This window comes from Ascaphus truei, chromosome 6, assembly GCF_040206685.1.
Source record: "Ascaphus truei isolate aAscTru1 chromosome 6, aAscTru1.hap1, whole genome shotgun sequence".
Classification (NCBI taxonomy): Eukaryota; Metazoa; Chordata; class Amphibia; order Anura; family Ascaphidae; genus Ascaphus; species Ascaphus truei.
Window position 1 is genome coordinate 82,368,687 of NC_134488.1, and position 18,046 is coordinate 82,386,732.

Below are 18,046 nucleotides of genomic sequence, written 5' to 3' on the forward strand. Positions count from 1 at the left end.
AATAACCTATACTGCTTTCTTCCAGATTTGACTCTCAAGCTTCAGACGAGAGACATCGGAATCCCCCCTAACCCAGAAGACCAGTAGGGAACACCTCCCCTCCAACTTATAACATTGTGGGAATGATGTATCTGGACATTGAGGGACTGCGGATCAGGTAAGATCCCAGGTGTGATTGCTGCTTTAGATATTGTGAAGAGGGACGTCCAGACACTGGTTAAGGGGTTCAGGAAACTAGTCATTCAAACTGTCTTTTATTTCTAGATCCAACATTTACACACACACACACGTACACTACCGACCAACTTTATTCTTACATGGCTAGCTCCGCGAATTTCGGTATATCCCGTTGATGTGCGGTTTTGTATCGTTTTCTCCCGGGGTATATAGCGTTATATCGCGCCCATGATTTAAGCATTTTATTCCCGCTGGCTGCAATACTGCAATGCCGTGTAAAAACGCATGGGGGCGTTTGCGAGCTGTTGTCTTTGAAGCCGAGAAATTCATGAATTGTAATGCACTGTATATGCACATCAATGATACTATAGGCCGTCCCCTGGCAAGATGTGTTTGCAGCAGAGAGAGAACCGCTGCTCTCTCTGCGCAAACATCGGCACATTAAAAATGATTTAAAATACATTTTTATTCATAGTGTAGATGTGCAGGGGGTTTCCGGAGCTGAACCGCGTTGGTTTCAGGTCCGGGGACCCCCTGATCCCTGAGATACGGCCCCCTTTATGAGGTGCCGGTATCCCTCTGCATTTAAGGTCCCGATCACGTGACCGCGGCCTGTAAACCAAGCAGAGGGATACCGGCACCCCATAAAGGTGCCTGTATCTCGGGGAGCAGGGGGTCCCCGGACCTAAAACCAAAACGTTTCTGCTCCGGAGACCCCCTGCACTTCTACAGTATGAATAAAACACACACATCAATAAAGTCCTGGATGGTAGTCACCCCAGCCGGAGTGAATCACCAGAATATCCCAAACAAAAGATAAGGTCCAAAAGAGGCCAGTAGTCAGGGGCCAGCAGCAAATTAATACAACAACGCGTTGCACCCCCACGGGCTTCTTCTAAGGTGGTGTGTGTGTGTATATGTGTGTATATGTGTGTATATATATATATATATATATATATATATATATATATATATATATATATATATATATATATATATATAAAACATAATACTGAGTTAAGTTATGGTGAGTAAAAAAAGTGACAAAAACCCTCCACAGGAAAGCAAATATGCAAATATAGCTGTATGCTCATCTGCATGTCTTAGGCAGGTCTGCAACCCCGCCTTTCCCCATTATCACCCAGCATACAGCACTTCCACTGCAGCAAGGGATTCTGGGAAATGACATGCAAATGAGCACACAGTGTCACTTTTTGCCTCAATAACCACTTTTAACATGGTTCCCTATAGGCTTAAGCTTGCTGCATGGTCACAGCTTTGAGCACAGCCAGGGTTAAGGTGCATACCCAGAAAACCACCCACAGACAGCTGTTTCGACCTTGATGGGTCTCATCAGTGTGGGGTTGATTTTACTGGGAATGCAAGAGAGGCTATGGGATAGGCTAAACCATAATACTGAGTTAAGATATGGTGAGTAAAAAAAGTGACAAAAACCCTCCACAGGAAAGCAAATATGCAAATATAGCTGTATGCTCATCTGCATGTCTTAGCCAGGTCTGCAACCCCGCCTTTCCCCATTATCACCCAGCATACAGCCTATAGGGAACCATGTTAAAAGTGGTTATTGAGGCAAAAAGTGACACTGTGTGCTCATTTGCATGTCATTTCCCAGAATCCCTTGCTGCAGTGGAAGTGCTGTATGCTGGGTGATAATGGGGAAAGGCGGGGTTGCAGACCTGCCTAAGACATGCAGATGAGCATACAGCTATATTTGCATATATATATATATATATATATATATATATATATATATATATATATATATATATATATATATATATATATATAAACAACAGGGGGAAAGCAACCTTTAAATAGCACACGGACATAAATGAAAGTGTAACAATTAGAATTTTATTCAGGTGATTAAAACAGGGGATGAAATATAAAAGAAGAGGGGGGCTCAACACTACCTAGACATAATGGACCTGGAGGCAAGGGTCTAAGATAAAGATCCTAAACAAGACATATACAGGGTGCAGGTTGCTGTGTGAATGCACACCTGTGTGACAATCAACCTACACTGAAATCTTGTGACCACATGTAAAAATATTATGCCATATAATTAGATGCAATGGTTTACATGAATTGGGTACACAAGTATAATGGGTAACAGAGAGAGAAAAATACGTCACCACTCAGTAAGTAGATGTCACAGACAGAGGTAGGTCAGAACTCCATGTCAGGTGGAAAAAGGTAGGGCCCCCCCTCAGCAAGACTCCCACTCCAACGCGTTTCGACGGGAAACTGTCTTCTTCTGGGAGTGGTGAGGGGAGCAATGAGCTAGCATTTATAGGGAAAATCATAGCTACAAAAATCGCGCCAAAATTTAAATGATTGCAAGCAGCTGTGAGAGCAGAGAGTGTTTACAGACATAGAAGCATCATGGGGCCTGTGTTACAGTGATTGTGCATCTCATTGGGCTGTTCTAGTCATGTGTGCTCTCTAAGGTCAGCTCCTATGTAAATGGGGTGATGATGCATGTGACGTCATCGCGTCACGGACGTCATGACGCATGGCCGAAATGGCACCTCCCTCTGAAGTCGTAGGCAGGCCCAGGTAAGGGAAAATATTGATGTATTTGCCAGTCACAAAGTACTGGCTATGGAAGCTAGGCCTGTCTGTTGTCAAAGATGGTAATGACGCGTGTGACGTCATCGCGTCACGAACGTCATGACGCAGGCACCTCCCACTGAAGCTATAGGCAGGCCCAAGTAAGGGAAAACAGTATAGTATTTGCCAATTGCAGAAGGCTGGCTGTAATAGCCTTGTCTGGCGGATCAATGCGGGATGCGCATGATGTCATCACGTTTAGTGTTTAGAAGACACACGGTTGTCATGGTAACCATGTGAACAAACGAAACGGGCAATGTAACACCAAATAAGCATGATAAAAACTATGTGGGGCCCTAAACTGTAAGTAATGGAAGCTGCTGGCAAGGAACATTGAAAGGCAGTTTATCCTAGATAAATACAAGAGATATATATATAAGCATATATCTAACAGGCTTAAATAAGCAAGTGAAAGGACACTCTAAGAGACCCCATGCATTGAATGAAAGCAACTGCTGCTGCTAAGGACATAATGAAAGCATACTATCCTGAGTTGTAAATGCAGATAAAGGTGATTATATATGCTACAAACAGCAATATGTCTTAAATATCCAGCTGAGTCTAAAAGGGTATATGATAAATAAAGATCATATGACATTAAGTAAGGGTACCCCAATAAAGTATGGTTGTTATGATGTCAGCCATGAAACATGCATGCTCCTAAATAGGAGAAAATACAATAAACCATACTAGTTAAGGCATATGCCTGTGCATTAGAGGCCTGATTAAGGACATATACAGACAATAATCTCCTTAATTGTTAAACTCAGTATGATAGGTGCAGTTTCAGCAACAACAACAGATTATTGCAAAAACATATCCATTTTGCTGAACGTGAAACCTCAACAGATCAAATATATAATGATAATACCGGGTTATTAAAGTGTAATCCAGCTGTCGTCACGTTATAATATGAAGCTGCACCGCAGCTAGGATGACACAATTGCATAGACCTGATGTGTGTCATGAGATGAAACAGTCTGTAGCTCCAAAGGTAGATGCGGGCTAATAATTATTACTATATGTAGCATTTTGAACCGTATAATACGGACGTTGTAGAACTAGGAAGATCCTTGAAGAAGAATCACTGAAGATGAAACAGTCAGTCTGCAAAGTTATTTCAATGGCAGAAATACATAGAGAATGATCTTGTCCTTGTTGGAATGACCAGATAATAGTTGTGATAACGGAGCAATTCCCATAAGTGCTCTATATGTGGAGGGAATCATCACAGTGCCTCTTGTCTGGGTATCGGTGTAGATGAATAGTATCCACGTCTCTCCTCGATGCGGAAAAGATGATCTCCATACAGCAATCACGGAGCTTTAGTTAAGGACAGGAATGCTGGTTCACAGTATGGGCATGTATGGGAGGAAAAGTGGGAAACCACGCATTAGAGAACAGACAGGCCAAAGTGTTAAAAAACAGATCAAACCAGAGGGGCAGTAGTTAAAGAAACATAGCAAATCCGAGATAGTCATTGAGACCACGTGGTATCATGGTGCCCAACTGCACGATCCATCTGCACTCCTTCCTCAACAGAGCCTTTTCCAGGTCGCCACCCTGGGCACCAAGAGAGACCCTGTCGAAGGCAAACACAGACAGGACCGCACAGTCGGACCCATGACAGCGCAAGAAGTGACGCGCAACTGAGCTGATCTTCTTGCATGAATCTACATCTCTTTGCGCATTTTTGATGTTGCGGGTATGTTCCAACACGCGAAAACGGAATTCTCTTGTGGTCATGCCAACATATGCAAGGCCACAAGGACATTCAAGATGATATACTACTCCCTTGCTTTTACAGTTGATAAACGAGAGTATCTTGTATGTGTGTGTTTTATTAGAATTCGTAAAAGTAGATGTTTGATGCATGTGTCTGCATGCTGAACACATGCCACATTTGTAAAAGCCGAGTTTGCGATGTTGGGACAGAAAAGTGGGGTTAGTCTGAGGCACATAATGGCTGCGTGTTAGTTTATCCCCTAAATTTGGTGAACGCCTGCTTGTCAGGCTCGCGCGGTCGCCAAGTGTATTCCTAAGTTCAGGATATATCATAAGGGTCCCCCAATGTTTCTGAAGTATACCCCTAAGATTTGACCATTGGCGGTTGAACGTGCTGATAAACCTAATTTGTTTCCTGCCCTTGTATTTGGGTCTGACTTGCAAAAGGCTCTCACGGGTCACTTTACGGCAATTATTGAAGCCTTTTTGAATCTGGGATTTGGAATATCCACGGGTAAGGAATTTAGTTTTAAATTCCTTAGCTCTGGCCTGAAAAGTAGCATCAGAGGAACAATTCCTCTTAAGTCTCAGGAATTCACTGCGAGGAATCCCTGAGACTTGGTGCTGAGGATGAAAACTGGACGCATGTAGAATGGAATTGGTCGCTGTAATTTTGCGGTGGATGTCTGTTTCAATCGTACCTGTTCTATTGATGCTGATTAGAACATCTAAAAATACCACAGAGGTAGGACTACTTGAATGAGTGAGCTTAATGTTGAGCTTGTTGTGGTTGAGTGCATTGACGAAATCTGCAAATGCATCACTGGTGCCATGCCAGACAACCAGGATATCATCAATGTATCTCAACCACAACAAGCCCAAGTCACTGTAATGGCGGTGGAGGTCTGAGAAGACTACCTCCCTTTCCCACCACCACAAAAATAGGTTGGCATAGGAGGGTGCACATGCCGCTCCCATTGCTGTGCCTCTAACTTGTAAATAAAATTTGGTTTTAAAAATAAAATAGTTGTGGGTGAGTATGAATTGTAAAAGTTCCATAAGGAAATCGAGAAGGTCACCTGGAATGTCTTGCATAAACAAATAGAATCTGGTTGCCAGGAGACCTTCCCGATGGGGGATGCAAAAGTACAGGGACTCTAAATCACAGGTCGCAAGGATAGTGTCCTCGTCGACCGTGATGCAGTCGACCCATATATATATATAGATCACAACATAGATTTAACAGATGTTATTGCAGTAGATATCAAGAAGCGCAGTCTTTTTTGTTTGTATTATATATATATATATATTTATCTTTATTCAGCACTTTGGTGTTCACACTGTATTGTGCCCCCTCAGGATGCATTATCTCATGCTCATTAATGTTTTCAGTTAACCCTTAGGCTGTGCGTTTAAGCTGCGTTCATACTCTACCAGTTATTCTGGCTTTTACATGCTATACCTGCAAGCATGCGCAATGGGCTTCCATTCGCGCTCCGTGTTTCAGACTGTCAGCGCATACATGCGCAATGACTGCCCCGGTATTATATCGCCATGGCAACGTGAGATGCTCATATTCCGTCCCTGTAAGCATGCGCAATGGTGTCGCTCTCTCGCGCTCCGTGCTTTGGCATATTAGTATACATATGCGCGATGGTCCCCCTTCTGTGGTATCGCTATGACGATACTAGATGCTGTATTTCGGCGCATGGGTCTATACATTTACACTCGCGCCTGACATTGCACACCTGCGCATGCACACGGGTTTCTGCTTTAAGGGTTCCCCCATACAGACACTCTGGGTCTTATAGATTGCATAGCAATGATGTCATTTAGATCGTTTTGTGTATAATTGCTTTCAGCTGATCCAGAGAGGAGGGGCAGGTTGTTAACCTATCACTGTTTGCTAATGGTGTTGCATGTGGGTATATAATGGTGGTTTTTGTCACATAAGGGTAAGCACTCCCTTGAGAAAGGTCCTGTTTCAGGACCGAAACGTCGGTTGTATGTGCCTTTTTTTTTCCAATACATTTATATTTGATATCTATCTGAGTGCTGTCTCGGTTCTTGCTGCGTGGTCTTGGACTCCTGGTCTGCCTGGTAAGGAATCTACATTATATATATATATATATATATATATATATATATATATATATATATATATATATATATATAATCCAATGCACAGCCGGCACACCATATGCAAGTAAATAAGTTTTGGTGCTAATCCCATAAAGCAATAACAGACCATACGATACCGGTTGCAACACGACATCAAGGGACAGCACGCAGGTAAGTAAATCAAAAATGTTCTATATTTGATAGAAGACACAAAACCCTTTTTGTGTCTTCTATCAAATATAGAACATTTTTGATTTACTTACCTGCGTGCTGTCCCTTGATGTCGTGTTGCACCCGGTATCGTATGGTCTATATATATATATATAGCGCCAAATTGACGTGATGAAACTATGTGAAAATAAATGAAATATGATTTTTAGACATTTTATTTATATATAGAAAAATACATAAGTGTGTACACTAAAGATAATAGATAAAAAAATATAACATATATTATGTGCTCCTATTTAGTGAACTATAATTTAAGACAACACATCAAAAACATAAAAAATACAAGAAGAAAGAAAAAATTATATAAAAACCCGTCCTTAAATGGAAGTCCTTAAATTGGAGGAATAGTACTGGTATGAGGGGATCTCCGGCAGCTCTCAGATAGGATGAACCACATCCAGATGACACCTATTAGAGAAAAAGAAGAGAGAGTGCATGCCCCATAACGTAATACAGTACATTTATTTGGGAAAGAGGGAAGGGGAGGGGGGGGTAGAAAATCCACTCACAAGGGTAAGTTAAAATCAAGCAGTGTGTGATATATCACTGCCAACTCTGGTCACTCAGAATCCAGACCCTGCAGTCCAACTCTCACTTGAAGCTGCTGGTAGATGTTCTCTGTTGCATGAGTCGAAAAGCTCCTTAAAATCAATGATGCGGTCTTTGAGTTTGGGTACTAACTCCAATGTCAGCCAGCCGCAATGTGAATCTGCGCTCGATGGGACCGTCATGCGCTTGCGTGATGACGCAGTTCCGTTCCTTGACGCGTTTCGTCACGTGCTGTGACTTTCTCAAAGGGTTGCTGGTAGTTCATGCCCTTGCTAAGGATTTATGTCAGCCAGTTGCTAGGTAACCCGATCGTGTCCTTCAATAGGTTCAAAGTTCAAATAGGTAAACCTATCATAGCAAGATTATGCCGGACTCTAAGTCCACACTAAGTACTGTACTTGGTCCAAAAAGACCACAGATGTGGCATCAATGTTAAATGTGAATTTTAATCCCAAAGGATTGTCATCAAAGGAACATAAAATGTTATGTAAATCAGTCTTGTCCCCATCCCAAATAATAGTAATGTCATCGATGAAACGGCCATAGTATACGAGGCCCGCCCCAAGATCGTTATTATGCCACACAAATCTCTCCTCCCAAAATCCCATGAAGAGACTTGCATAGCTGGGGGCGATCCTCATGCCCATGGCCGTTCCACAGATCTGTAAATAATATACATCCTGAAACAAAAAATAATTATGGTTTAGAATAAACCTAACACTGTCGAGAATTAAATTTTTATGTTTTTCAGGAATGGACAGGTCTCTGTTAAGCCAAAATCGTATTGCCTCAATCCCCTGGCATGATCTATACAGGTATAGAGAGAGGCCACATCACATGTGGCCCAAAGATAGGTGGATTTCCATATAACACTGGAGATGGAGTCAATGACGTGGAGCGTATCCCGAACATGCGACCTGAGTTGAGCTACGAAGGGTTGAAGGTAATAATCCACACATTGGGATAGGATCGACGTCATTGACTCCACCCTAGATATGATAGGCCTGCCAGGGGGATTGGACAGAGACTTCTGCACTTTTGGTAAGTGTTACTGTATAGGGGTACATGGATGTAAATTAAATAGAAATTTATATTCCATTTTGGATATGATACCATCAATCTGAGCTTGGACAAGGAGTTCCTTTAAAAGACTTTGATATTGAGATAATGGATCACACTCCAAAGTGGAGTAGGAGGCCGAGTCATCCAGGAGTCTGCGTGCCACTGTAAGATACGCAGATGTATCCTGAATGACTATGCTTCCCCCTTTGTTAGCTTGTCTGATGACAATGTGTGGATTATCTTTCAGACCATTCATAGCAACCAGTTCGCTTTTGGACAGATTTTTCTTAATTTTCATTGGTTTAGAGCATAATGCCTCAAAATCTTGAAGCACCAAATTGTAGAAAATATCCACAAAGCTACCTCAAAATTGGTAGGGGAAGAATACCGATTTAGGTCTAAAAGGTGAGTGCATAACTTCAAGGTCTTCCTCTAAATCTGCTTCCAGTAAACTGGTGTCATGAATAGTCAGGTCAAAATTATCTAGAATACTCTGTGATGTATCTGGGGCTATTCCTGACTCCATTAAGAGTGAAGTCAGAGCATTAATACTGTACATATTTGCTCCTGTGTATTAGCAACAACAGCGGGATCAGCTAATTTGATATTAGTCTCCTGTATATTGAAATATCTTTTAAGAGTGATTTTTCTCATAAAACTGTTCAGATCTACAAATAGTTGGAAAGCATTCGGGCCTGTATTAGGTGCAAATGACAGGCCTCTTTCCAACAAAGAAATGTCATAAATTGACAGGGACAGGGAAGATAAATTGAATATATCACTAGCCTTAAGTTCAACTAGTCTTCTTCGGTTTTCCTTCTTCCTCTGTACAACTCTCCCTGCTCTAGTTCCTCTGTCTTGTACTTTGTTGGGGACCTCGTGATCCCATATAGAATAGTGTTTTTCCTTTCCTCACTCTCTCTTTCTCCTTTGCTTTCTCCTGTCTTGATGTCTGATCTAAAAAACACGGTGACTTTTGTGTTAACCTGGAATCTTTGGGTCTAACAACTGTATCATGATCAACAATGAACTCAGATCTTGCTAAATCATCAGCGTTACCAACAGGAGTTTCATCAGGGAGTTTATCGACTTCTAGAGTCGAGTATCTACCATCTGGAGCCGACACATAGTCTGTGCTACCAGTAGTTCTTTTAGAAACCTGATGGTAACTCTGATGATTAGAGGTGTTTCCTGACCCATCCCTAGGAACATGGGATTGGGTTCCACCCCCCGTGTCCGAGAGCCTGATTGATAACGCCCTTTTCTTCTATTAAAACTTTGTGCCCGTTTCCAAACCCTGACTTTATCAGTCGCATAATCATCCTTATCACGGTTTAATTTTTGACCTTTTCTATCTACAACATCCTTCTCAAAAGTTATAACTCTTTTGCTAGTAGTTTCATTAAATTTCTTAAATTCACTGGTATCAGAATAAGGTAACAAAAGATTTTGAACTTTTTCTATCTCAGACTCCAATTCCTTCACTTTTGTATCTCTGAATTGAATTAGTTGTTTCATTAACGTGAAGGAACAATTATCCAGTGTGTCATTCCATTCCCTAGTAAATTCTAAATTGGTTTCAAAAGTGGGGGCCTTTGTAATCCTTAGTCCCCTAGGAATGATTTTCTTATCAACATAATCTTGAAGGGAATATGCGTCCCACCAATGGCGCATCTCATCCTTAATAAGTTTCTCTAACTTAAAGAAATTATTTTTAATATCTACGTTGTTATCAACAACCATATCTCCATCAATTTCACCGGATGGAATAAAGCCACAACACCTAGTGGAAGGGCGGGGGGGGGGGCAAGGGGCGTGGAAGGGCAGGGGGCAAGGGGCGTGGAAGGGCACCTAATACTGAAGAACTCACTATATATATATACACACACACACACACACACACACATACATATATATATATATATATACATATATATATATATATATATATATATATATATATATATATATATATATACACATACACACACACACACACACTGTGGCAAGACGGCCTCGCGGCGGGGTCAGTAAGACGCTAGACATGATGGGAAACGTTAAACTGTGGCGGTTTATTAGCCACAACCAAAATAAGTACGGGTGCCCTGTCCCTTTAAGAAACTACTTTCTAGAAAATAAAGCCTGGGAAACTAACTCACTTCTTGAGCCCTTACTAACAGGGCAGTCAGCTAATCTGGTTATGCGCAAAACATGTGCTCCACAAAGGATAACCAATAAGTATAATAATAAAGTCTTATCTGTAATGCAGCTCCAACAGCAAACAGGAACACGGTTCCGGGGAGCAGGCTGTGTCCAGCTCGCAGCAATCTTTATCTTTATCTTTATCCTGGGTTGGGGTCCCAGCTGGTCCCAGCAGCAAAGCTCCTCGCAGGACTGGGGGACCAGAGCAACATCTAGGGCTTCCTAGCCGGGAGAAGTCTCTCCACCTTCCTGTGGAAAAACAAGCTCACCTTGTGTGAGCAACTTCCTGCTTTATAAAGCACTTGTTTCACTGATGAGTTCAGCCCCTGTTTAATCAGTCTTCAGCTGTGCTTTCTTTCTCTGAGGAGATTAACGCTCTGTGTACTGGCTGCAACATCTCTCCATTTACTATTCCAGCCTACTGAGTCAGTGACTCTGTCACAACACACACACACACACACATACACACACATATATATATATAAAATAATAATATATATATATATATATATTATTATTATTTTTAATTTAAAAGCCTACATTTAGCCTATAATAGTAATAATCCCCTCAGAACAGGGCATTACTGGCCAATAATGCCCTGGCTGGGTTAAAGTCCCTCGGCTTCGCCTCAGGCCTTCGATTCTTCCAGCTAGAGCATTATTGGCCAGTAATGTCCTGTTCTGAGGGGATTATTACTTAAGTACTACATTGAGAGTTACCTCTCGTTTTCAAGTATGTCCTTGGCATACAGTTAAGATGACAAATAATACATGGTTACATAAGTGAACAGGGTATGCATTATATACAAGACATTGCATGCACAGTTAAAGATAATATATATTATAGGCGTATGTAACAGTTACAGACCAGATTAAAATGTGAGACAGCCTTAGTTTTGAAAGAACTTAGACTGGTGGTGGCTGTGATAGTCTCCGGTAGATTGTTCCAGTTTTGGTGTGCATGATGAGAGAAGGAAGAGCGGATGGATATTTTGTTGAGCCTTGGGACCATGAGCAGTCTTTTGGAGTCAAATCTCGGGTGATAAGTGCTGCATGTGGAAGGGGTGAGGAGCTTGTTCAGATAGATGGGTAGCTTGCCCAGAAAGTATTTGAAGGCAAGACAGGAAAGGTGAACTTTGCGCCTAGACTCAAGTGATGACCAATCTAGTTCTTTGAGCATTTCACAGTGATGTGTCTTGAAGTTGCATTGGAGAACAACACAGCATATTGAGTTGTAGAGGGTGTCAAGTTTGCTATGGTGGGTTTGGGGTGCTGAGCCGTATACTATGTATCCATAGTTGATAATTGGCATTAGCATCTGCTGTACGATACGCTTTCTGACCAGCAGACTTAGGGAGGATTTGTTCCTATAAAGTACACCTATTTTGGCATAGGTTTTGGATGTCAGGGTATCAATGTGCATCCAGAATGTTAAGTGGGAGTCAAACCATATGCCCAGGTATTTAAAACTAGTAACAGGAGTTAGGGTTGTGTTAGCGTCGGTTCTGATTTTTGCTCAGTCAGCGGAAGCTTTAACAATGTAGTCTTGGTCCCAAATACCATTGTTACAGTCTTGTCAGTGTTTAAAAACAGTTTGTTTTGGGAAATCCAGTTTTCGAGTCTCAAAATATCAGACTGAAGTATGTGTTCAAGGTCGAAGAGGCTATGGCTGTGTGCATATAGGATTGTGTCATCTGCATACATATGTATTGGAGCTTCCTTATAAGCTGGTGGAAGATCATTGATGAACACTGAGAAGCGTAGGGGCACTAGAACAGAGCCTTGCAGGACACCAGAGGTGATATCCAAGGGGTTGGAGTTAGAGCCTGAGATGGACACATATTGGGATATACCTGATATGTATGACACATATTGTGATATACCTGATATGTATACCTGATATGTAGCATGCTTCCCTATTCCAGAGCACTGGAGTTTGTTAAGCAGGATAGCGTGATCAACAGTATCAAAAGCCATTGCAAAATCTAGGAATATTGCACCAGTGAGTTATCCCCATTCTATTTCACACTGGATTTCATTACAAACTTTTAGCAGGGTATTTACGGTGGAGTGTTTGGGGCGAAAACCAGATTGGTATTGGCTCGGGAAATTTGTCTTGGTATAGTAATCGCTTAATTGGGAGTGAACACATTTTTCCATGATTTTGGATAGTATTGGGAGAAGGGAGATTGGTCTGTAGTTTGAGACAGTGTTTTTGTCCCCACTTTTGAAGATTGGGACAACACTGGCAGTTTTCCAGGTCTTAGGGATATGGCCTGCAGACAGGATAGAGCTGACTATGGAAGCAATTGGTTTGGCAATGGCTGGAGCACCAAGTCTTAGGAACTTAGATTGTAGTAAGTCAGGTCCACATTGGCTGCTTAGTTTTAATTTGAGGAGTGCTTGTGTAATCTCCTCTTCAGATACTGGGCCAAATTGAAAATTGTGGCCAGTGTTGGAGGGGGTGGGGCTATATGGGTACTCCCAGGATGAGATTCATGTTTGTGGTTTGGGTTGCGTTTCGCTAGTAAGTTAGTAGCACACCCACAAAGTAATAATTGAATGCATTTGCAATGTCTGTGGGGGTTGTCAGAGTAATATCCCCCTAAGTGATATTACTTGGTTGTTGATGGTTAGAAGGCTGGAATATGTTGTTGATAACCTTCCAGAAGCTAGCTGGGTTTGGTGTATTCTGGAGGAGATTGTCTGGGTAATATTTTCTTTTGCATGACTTGTTTGCCTTGTGCACATGTTCCACAGGCATCTGTAGTGATTGAGATCCTTGGTATTGCCAGTTATTTTGTAGCTTTTCCACAAGTCATCCCTGAACTGGTAGGGTGCTATAAGGTCAGTTGTAACCTGTGGAAGGTGGGCCCCTCCGTACCCTTATTCTGCATAGTGGAGCATGGGTATCACTGAGTTTTAAGAACTTGGCTTGGAAATAGTAGAGCACAGAATCAGAGTCAGGAATTAAATCGATTCTCTGCCAAGGGCAGTTGGTAAGGTCAGCCAGAAACTGTTGTGGGTTAAAGTTTCTAAATGTTCTTGTGAGGAGAACTTTAGGGCTTGATTGGGGTGGTTTCATTTTCCTTACACAGTACACTATTGCATGGTCCCTGAAAATGTCAGGAAGGACGCCAGAGGATTGGATTCTGCTGGGATTTGAGGAGAGTATCCAGTCAAGCAAGGAGTGGCTGTGCGATTTCAGGTTTGTCCGTGTGGCTTGGGAAACGAGTTGAGTTAGGTTAAGTGACTTGCGTTGCATCTGGATTTTGTGGTGTTTAAGGTCGAGCCAATTGAATTTGAAATCCCCAAGAACTAGCAGCTCAATCTTCTCATTCAGAGATGAAATGGAGCCAAGAAACTGGGGGATATCAGTCAGGGACTGTAGGGGGGAGGGTAGGGTAGATGCCAGCAACCAAAATGGGCTTAGAAAAGTGGAGGCAGGTTCTGCCAACTATGATTTCAAAAGAGGGTGGGCTTGGGGGGCAATTTAACAGTGTAAATTGTAAGGTGTCTGCAATATAAAATAACACCCCTCCTCCTCTCTTTGACCTATCTCTCCTAGAAATGGAGTACTGTATCTCTGAATGGCAATATTTTCATCAGGAGTTTTAGGGGTTAGCCATGTTTCTGTGAGAATGATGGCTTTGAGTTTATGGATAAGGCTCCATGCTCTTAGTTCATCCAGTTTTGGCAGCAGGCTCCATATACTGTATGTATATGGGTGACAGATAGACCTTTTTGGAATTTAAAGGTGGAATTCTCAGGGGTATGGGACAGAGTTGAAAATGGAGGGCCTGGGTTAAGTTCAAGCACCTGCTAAAGAGAGTAATAGTATGAGTAGAAATTTGAGTAGTTGTTTGCAATTTGTACATTTGGGGTGTTTGCCATTAGATTGAGTGGTGGTTGGTGTGCTGATTTTTAGAGTTCTCCACCAACATTCAGTAGATAGTGCAAGGTTTTTAGTAGTCCAGGGTGTATGGTGATATTGGGTGTGGGCCAGGAGGGAGACGTTTGTAGTGGATAGAGGGATTAACATTTCCATGAGGCCACGAGAAAGAACACAGTTGAGGTATATACCAGGTTCATTATGCCAGAGGTAGGTAATGCTGCTTGGAGCTATAGTGAGCCATGTGTGTGTGCAGACTAAACAGCAGGGGTGTGCCTTATACTTTTCAAAAGTTTTGCTGCATTGCAATGCTAGGGTTTGCAGTGGACTAAGTGGGTGAGGGTTGAGGGGGGGGGGGGGGGGGGAATTGTGTGCAGTAAGTGTTGGGAGAGCCTGCAGTAAAATAAGTAGTAAAGGGGTGGGGGGTTAAATTGTGCAGGTTAACCAGCATGAGATCATAGTGTGGTCAGAGTAGCTCATTGTTTGTTGCCTTTTGTATAAGAGTTTACAGTAAATCCAGTCCCCAGTCACCTCTAGTCAAACTATAGTCTAACTATATATTCTCACTTTAAAGGCTCACTTTAATTGTCTCACTCTAACATTGCAGAACCGATCAAGAGAAAGGAGAACAGAAATGATGGCACAGACTTTGCACAAAAATGTACGTTACTTTCTTTTTATTATCCTTTATTTGTAAAGTGCCTTCATTTTCTGCATGCAGTACAATGGGGGAACAGAGTGACGTCAATGATATAAACTGAATGACATACAGTACAAGTAAGGACAGACAAGTGCAAACAGATACAAACGATAATGAAGGTCTGGCTCATGAGAGTTTACAATCTAGACGGAATAAGGGCAATGTTGAAACAAAAAGTAAAGTGGCTGCTCAATAAGGAATGGAGAATGCCTCAGATTGGTGTATGGTCTAGGTGCATTTCTGGATCTAATAAAGTTTGGGTGTTTGGATGTTAGGTGGTGTTAGATAGATGGTGGTTTTGTCCAGCCACACTGCTGGTACCAATAGGGTTGGCGGATGGATGTTAGGAGTATGCCAGATAGGCAACCTTAAAAAGATGAGTCTTTAGAAAGTTTCTGAATGTCTGAAAGCCGGAGGAGAGTCTGATGGTGCATGGTATGGAATTCCAGAGAGAGTGGGCAGAATGGGAGAAATCTTTTAGGTGGGAGTGAAAGGAGGTAACAAGGCAAGAGGAGTGGGATGTCTTTGACAGAACAGAGGGGGTGTTTAGGGATACATTTGGGGATGAGGACTGACATGTAAAGGGGGACTGCATCACGGACAGCATTGTGTGTAAAAACTAGGGATTTCAATTTAATTCTAGAGGATATGGCAAGACAGTATAGGGATTTGAATAGTGGTGCAGCAAAGGTGACGTGGTGAGTGAGGTAGATGAGTCTGGCAGCAGCATTAAATGGACTGTGCTTACCCTGTTGAAAGTATGCCACTTTATGTTATTTAGTACATACTGTATGCAAGCTCTTTTTGTGTTCCACATTTTAAGGCTAAATAAAAAAAGACTATCCACAGATCCCCCACGTGTCGTTGTCTACTCACTGCAAAAGGCACTATGTGTTCTTTTATTTTTTTTCAAATACACATCGAGAGATAATCTTTACTCTTAAATCCCTGCTCTATATTCATTAATTCTCTACGTACAGCATTTAAGGCAACTTCAATGCACACGTATGCGGATGATACAAACTTATATTCACACAGCCATAGCCTCTTTGACCTTGGACATGAACTTCAATCTGTTTTTTCAAGATTCAAATAATAGATTTCACAAAAACTGGTTTTAAAGACTGATAAAACGGTAACTTTGGTATTTGAGACTAAGGCTACATTTCTAAAGCCACCAATTACAGAGCTTCAGATCAGAACCAACTCTAACACCATTCTAGCCATGTCACTAGTTTTAAATTTCTGGGCATATGACTTGACTTCCATTCAACATTTGGATTGGATATTGATTCTCTGACATCAAAAACCTATGCCAGACTAGGTATACTTTATAGAAATAAATCCTCCTTAAGCTAGAAAGCACATCACAGAGCAGATGATCATGTCAATTATAGACTATGGGGATATATGGACCTACTTTATTCACTAAACAGTGATAAGTGGTTTAGTGGGCGATAAATGCCTACTATAATTATATAGCATGATACTGCCTGATCTGCTATTCACAAAGCAGTGATAATAGTACAGTATTGCACTAAAATGGCTTTTCTACGCCCCTAAACAGTCAGAGAGAAAAAGTCGTCCGATAGGGCAAAAAATCGCAAAACTGTCATTTTTTTCCAGTAACAGCTATTAACAAAGCTGTGATAAGTTTATCAGAATATAAAAGCACACCATATTTTTTCACCAGCTAAACGCTGGCGCAAAAAATATTGAGACGTGCATAAAATCATGTCTTCTTTCACCACTGGTATAAATCCTGAGGCCGGCGGGGGTCTCCGGGTGGTCCCTGCAGGTGTCCGGGGGCCCAATGGGTGTCCGGGGGTCCTTGGGTGGTCTCCACAGGTGATGGGGTCTGCACAGGGGTCCTCGGGTGGTCCCCAATGGTGTCCAGAGGTCCTTGGATGGTCCCTTCGGTTGCCTTGGGTCCCCATGGGTGTTCAAGGGCCCCACAGGTGTTTAAGGGCCCCATGGGTGTCCGGGGGACCTCGAGTGGTCCTGCGGGTATCTGAGGATCCTCGGGTAATCCCTGCGGGTGTTTTTGGGCCTCCAGGTGATCCCTGCAGCTGTACGTTGAGTCCTCGGGTTGTCCCTGTGGGTATCCTGGAACCCCAATGGAGTCAGGGGGTCCTTAGGTTTTCCCTACTAGTGTCTGGGGGACTCCAGGTGGACCCCACTTGTTCTGGGGGCCCCACGGGTGTCCAGGAGTCCTCGGGTAGTCCCCGTGGGTGTCCGGGGGTCCCCGCTGGCCTGCAGTACCAATCCTGTGCTGGGAAAAAAGTGCAATACATTGCTATAAGTACACACACCCCCCCTCCAATGCATACAGTAAAGTAATGGGCAAAATTACTATTATCCAAATATGTATAATAGTTCATTTTCCCATTTAAATTATAACATAAATCAGCAGCATAAAGTAAATAAAACTGGCACTTACCCCTGCCATGATGAAGGCAGTCCTCATCCTCATCACCGTCCTTGTCCAGCGTGGACATCAATAATTCAATCAAAAATACAATCTAATGGTCCCGAACCCCTTAATCACCTTAGCGGTTAGTAAACGCTGTAGTAATTAAGGGGTTAACCCACCCTCACCCACTACCCACCCACCCTACTGTAACTCTACAGGCACTTCATATGTGACACATAAGATGTTACACAGACACATGGCACAGCCAATATAGAGTTACTTAAATACTTTAACAATATCACATGACTATAACAATAAAGGGAGGGATTGTGCGTGATCAA